Source organism: Orycteropus afer, unplaced genomic scaffold (assembly GCF_000298275.1).
Source record: "Orycteropus afer afer isolate SDZICR_OR568_19922 unplaced genomic scaffold, OryAfe1.0 scaffold00321, whole genome shotgun sequence".
Classification (NCBI taxonomy): Eukaryota; Metazoa; Chordata; class Mammalia; order Tubulidentata; family Orycteropodidae; genus Orycteropus; species Orycteropus afer.
In genome coordinates, this window is record NW_006921908.1 from 3,859,599 (window position 1) to 3,866,111 (window position 6,513).

A 6,513-nucleotide genomic window follows, 5' to 3' on the forward strand; every position below is an offset into this window, starting at 1 on the left:
GGCAGTGTTTCGTTCTGCTGTGCATGGGGTTGCTATGAGTCAGAAACGCCTCGACGGCACTTAACAACAACAACAACAAAAGAAGCAGATCATAGCCCTAAGGCAGCTACTCAGCTGCTCCAGTAGATTCCACCATGGATTTGATTACCAGTCTCATCATGGGGAATAACTACTTCCAGCTGCACAACCACTCAAAACCAGGCCCAGTCAAGTTGATACATAACCTTAACTACCATAGTAAGGCAGAGGGTCCCTGAAAAGGAGAAAAACACTTAGTGAGAAGGTGGATTACAAAAATAGCCTCAATAATAGACTTAAGTATATTGACTATCATAAAGATGGCTCAGTGTTTCATTCTGTTATACATAGTGTCACCATGAGTCAGAGTTGTCGTGACAGCAATTAACAACACAAAAACAATATTTGTCTAACTCTTTAAAGTATGCACTGTACTTTATTGCATTTATATTTCACCTTTATAATAATTCTGTGAGATAATTATTATGATGATCCACATCTTGTATATAAGAAAATTGATACAACAATGTCAAGATCTAATAGTTTATACTGATAAGTCAGCTCATAAAGCCTGGACTTGAACCTGGGTCTCCTAATTATAAAACTAATGTTTAACATTTAAAAAAATAATAATAATTGTGCTATTAGCTACTCAAATGTTTAACTCTCAAATTTTTGCTTAGGGTAGAAATGTTGAGTGAGTGGCCAATGGAATGAATAAACCACACTCTAAACTCTCATGGTGTACACTCATATCATTTGGCATTTAGAAGGGGATAATACAACAATGTACATCAGTTACAAGTGTTGGGCTGGAATCTTTTCACATGTTTAAACACCAAGGCATAGAATGGAGGCAGTTTTGGCAGAGAAACACATGCTCTCTTCGGAAACTACCAAGTATACTGCCAAGTACTACCAAATATTCTGCCAAGCACCATTAGGTAGAGCCAGCTATTAAGGATGCCTGCATGATATGGCCTAAGGAAGAAACTTAAATATCTCTCCACCTGGTCTGTTAGTTCTTTACTTTCAAACAAAGACATATTTTTGAAGGGGAATAAATGTAGACACTAAAACTGTCTACTAGTCTTCTTGTGTGTGATTGTGGGAGTAGGGTAGTGGTCACCATAAATATGCTGGCCCCACATTTTTGTTAGGTGTCCTTGAGTCAGTTCCGACTCATAGTAACTCTGTGTGCAATAGAAAGGCACACTCTTTGGTCCTGTGCTGTCCTTCCAATCTTGTCATGTTTGTGCCCATTGCTGCAGCCACTGTGCCAATCCATCTGCTTGAGGGTTGTCCCCTTTTATTCCTTTTCCAGGAACTGGTCTTTCTGACAACAAGATCAAAGTCTGAGCAATGGCATCTGGCCATTCTTGCTTCTAAGGAGAATTCAAGTTGTATTTCCTCCAACACAGATTTATTCTTTTAATATTCTTCACCTACACCCAATTCAAATACGTCAGTTCTTTTGTGGTCTTCCTTACACACTGGACAGTTCTCACAGGTATTTGAGGGTATTGAAAATATTTCGGCTTGGGTCAGGGGCACCTTAGTCTTCAAAGTGACATCTTTGCTTTTTGACACTTTTGAGAGATCCTTCGCAGACCGTAGAAGAAGTAGTCAATACATTCAACTTATATGTGGCCATTCTACTCATCTATGTGCTTAGAAAGATACCTATAAATGTGTTCACTGCCAAAAAAACAAAAACCAAACTCTTTCTCATTAAGTTGGAACTGACTCATAGTGACCCCTCTTTGGGTCGTTAAGGCAGTATCACTATGGAAGTAGATTGCCCAGTCTTCCTTCCAAGGAGTGGCTGATGGGTTTGAACTACCAGTCTTCTGGTTATCAGTCAAATACCTTAGGCACTACACCACCAGACCTCCCACATGTTCACTGCAATACTTGGGAAATATGAACAAATGGAAACAGCCCAACTATCTTTTAGAACAAGACAAGAGAAATGAAATCTAGCTTTCACATACAATCAAATGCTGAACAGCGCTTTAAATAAAGTAACTAGATTTAAATAGATCAACATGGAAAAATTACAAAATAATGGCAAGAATAACAAAGAAATTTGCAAATGGATATGTACAAAATAACACCATTTACATAATCACTTTGCACAGTTTCAAATTGCAGTGTCATTTTTTAAATATATTTTTAGAGCAGTTTTATGAATACAAAAGAATTGTGCAAAAAGTACAGAGTTTCCACACATATTTTCCTTCTGTATTGTCATATTAAGGACTTGCACAACGTGCAAAGCAATGACTGCTTATATTTGCTCTTTTTTCCTTTGGAAATGAAATTATCAAGAAAAGTTACAGATTTTAGGGGTTGTAGTAATACAATAATTAATATTTCTATGCTCAAAATCCATTATTTTTCAAGTAAAAGAACTCTAATTTCTTTTGGGAATGTTCCTCACTTATGGTATATGTTGTCCGAATGGAACTACCTATCTCTAACATAAGATATGTATATATGACCTACGCCCACTCTATCATAGTAAAAGTGATTGATATAGATGAATATGGGCATAATTTGAACCAGTGAAAGTAAACCCTAATAGTTCTGTTCAAAATATTGTGTTTCAGAAACACTCCTTCCACTGGGAAAAAATCTTGAAGGATATAGCCTAGGCTTATCAATGACATGCATGCCATTCTGTACATAGAACCATCCCAAGAGTAGGTTTAATAGATAATAAAGAATTGTCAAGAGAGAGACATCAAGGCAATGACTCAAGACGCATTCCATCTTAATCCTGCCTCAGCAACATAATGAACAACTCACTCCAAAGTGAGACCATAACTACAGACGAAGAGGCTAGGATTTACAATACATCACAAAATGGAGAACCATGGTTAGAAAGCCATATTAAGTAATTCACTTCACCACAATATTTTCAATGTTGTTTGCAATTCTCTACAAAAGTAATTTTTTTATAAATAGAACAACAACAAAAATATTCCAGAATACATAAGATAAATTTATGATTTTAGTCTCTATTTATAATTTATATTCTGTAGTTTCAGAACTTAATAATTTTTACTTCATTCCTTTCTCTTTATCTAGAAATTCTATTATTTTTAAATTGAAGAATTTTGAATGCCACATGTTAGTAGGAACTTCTCTGATTCTAAAATAGATCCATTTACTGGTGAATGTCTCTGAAGTCAAGAACAGGAAAGTTTACATGGAAAATTACATGAACTATATACTTACCATATAATCCAAGGTTTCCTAGTTTAATACCTTTAAAGACTCCATGAAATGTTTTATCTCCCTCTATAGAAGAACCGCTTTTGTACTCTACATGCAATTATGTGTATATATAATAAAAATATAGGAGCTCTGGCGGCCTAGTGCCTAAGGCATTTAACTATTAACCAGAAGGCTGGCGGTTCAAACCCACAAGCCACTCCTCGGAAGGAAGGTTAGGCAATCTACTTCCATAGTGATACCACCTTGGAAACCCAAGGAGGGGTTGCTATGAGTTGGATCTGACTCCATAGCAGAGAGTTTTGTTTGGTTTGTTTTGTTTTTAATAAAAATGTAAATCACATAACATGTTAGTAAGGAATCTGGCTCCTGATTACAAGAAATAGTATTTTTTTTTTTTTTTAAGGACTTAACATAGGCAATTATAAACCTATGTTTAGATGGCTGTTTTCAGGGATACCTCAATTACTTTGTAAAATGAAGATAATATTCATGAGAATTGAGAATGACTTTATAAGGCTACAATTCTTAGAAAAAAGATGTGGTCCAGAGTAAGCAATTGATAATTGTTAGATATTTTTATTTTCATAAAATTGTTATAATTTTCAACTGTAATTGTGCCTGTATATAGAATAATTATATATAGTAAGATCATGGCTAAATATGTTGATGATCACATTTTCCAATAAACCAGTGTTCTTGGGGCATAGCTATTTTCAGAAACTTATTTAGGCTGGGATTAAAGCAGGAAACACAATGTTGCATAAAAATGAGCCATCTGAAAACCACTGTGTATGACGGTTGACATCTGTATTCACTGGAAGTTCTCTTTAGCCCCTGCAATCCACTCTCTTCTGATGTGCCTGAGATATGTCTGTGGGACTTTTTTCTTCTACCATTAAAATGAGTCCTTGAAGACATGAAATATCAGAATGAAGCTTTGCTAAAATATATCCTTTAGGTATATTTTCCCCTTCTTATTCCAAATTTTCCAACAAAAGCTTGGTTGCCTGCATAAATAATGTAAGTCAAATTTGAACTATACTTAAAATGTGATAGTAACATAATAATTTTCTTGGCTCAAGCATTCTCCAGAACTTACATTAAGCTAGTGCTACTTCATGAAAGCTTCATTCTTCATCGCATCTAAAAGCTTGTGTGAGATTCTACAGACCTCAAATGTGTCCATCCTCTCTCTCATAAAAATAAAGGTCATGCAGAATGCTATCATCAAAACACTGAAGTCAAAAAGGAGGTACCTCAAAGATCAATATAGTTTTCAGAACTGAAAAAGCAAATTATTTCATGAAGGGGGAAATGGACTTGGGATCTGATATTTGAGATTTTCTAATTGCAACAGTTTGTGTACAGATAATTACTTACTCTATATGCTATATTAAATCTTCTGGTTTATTTAATAAGGCATATTTCTGAAATTTGAGTTGGTAAGAACTCTGGGACTTCAGGAAGGTCCTAAAAAGAAAATATCTCCCCTACTAGTGCTTAAATTCTCATTTTGGTTGTTTATCCTGAACTCATAAGAATTGCTCAACAATTTTCACTCTAATTCTCCCAAAATACCTAATCAACATTTATCAGCTTCCAATAAACCACAAGTTACTCCTTTAGGTGCATTCATCATTTTTTCTCAAGCAGATATATTTTCTTTAACAAAACCACTATATTTTAACACTATTCTTTTCTAAAAAACGACTTGAATCTAGAATGCACAGAGAACTCCTAAAACTCAATAAAAAGACAACTCAACTTAAAAAATGGAAAAGATCTGAATAGACATATCTCCATGAAAGATATACAAATAACCAATAAGCACTTGGAATTTCCTCAACATCATTGGACACTTTTGTTGTTGTTAGGTGCCTTTAAGTTTATTCCACCTGTAATGACCCCATGCACAGCAGAATGAAACACTCACTGCCTGGTCCTGTGTCATCCTCACAATTATTGCTTTGCTTGCACTCATCATCTTGAGCCTTCCTTTTTTTTGCTGACCCACTACTTTATCAAGCATGATCAAGCAGTGATTTTGAGAATGACAAAGGACAAGGCAGTGAGTGTTTCATTCTGTTATGCATGGGGTCGCTACAGATTGGAATAAACTAGAAGGCACCTAACAACGACAAAAGTGTAGTGTACCTAAGGCACTTGACTGCTAACCAGAAGGCTGGCTGTTCAAACCCACCAGACACTCCTCGGGAGGAAGGTTAGGCAATCTACTTCCGTAGTGATACTGCCTTGGAAATCAAGGAGGGGTTGCTATGAGTCGGGGCCGACTTTACGGAACATAACAACAACAACAGCCATCCTCCCTTCTAAGGAGCCTTCCAGTTGTAGTTCTTCCAAGATAGTATTTGGTCATTCTTCTGGTAGTGCACGTTACATTAAATATTCTTTGTCACTATCATGATTCAATGGATCAATTCTTCTTCAGTCTTCCTTGTTCATTGGCCAATTTCAAATGCATATCATGGCTTGGATCAGGTTCACCTTAGCCCTCAAAGTGACATCACTTTTGAACATTTTAAAGCAGTCTTTTGTGGCAGATTTACCCAGTGAAATTCGATGTCTGATTTCTTGACGGCTGCTTTCATAGGTGTTGATTGCGGAACCAAGTCAAATGAAATTCCTAACATCTTTCATCTTCTCTCCATTTATTATGATGTTTTTATTGATCCAATTATGAGGACTTTTGTTTCCTTTTGGTTGAGATTTAATCCATACTGAAGCCTGTAGTCTTTGATCTTCATCAGTAAGTGTTTAAAATCCTATACACTTTCAGCAGGCAATGTTGTATCACCTGCATATTGCACGTTAATGAGCCATCCTCCAACCCTCCATCCTCCAATCTTCATATTGTCCAGCTTCTTGGATTATTTGCTCAGATACAGATTTAATAAGTATGGTGAAAGGAAACAAAACTGATGGACATCTTTCCTGATTTTAAACCATGCAGTATCCCCTTGTTCTGCTCAAATGACTGCTTTTTGGTCTATATACTTTTTGGTCTTGAAGTTTCTCAAGAGTACAATTAAGTGTTCTGGAATTTCCACTCTTCACAATGTTTTCTATATTTTGTTTTGATCCACACAGTTGAATGCCTTTGCAGAATCAAGAAAATACAGATACATATCTTTCTGGTATTTTTGGATCAATCAAAATCCATCTGACATCAGCAATGGTATTCTTCATTTTACATCCACTTCTGAATCCACCTTGAATCTGTATAAGTGTATA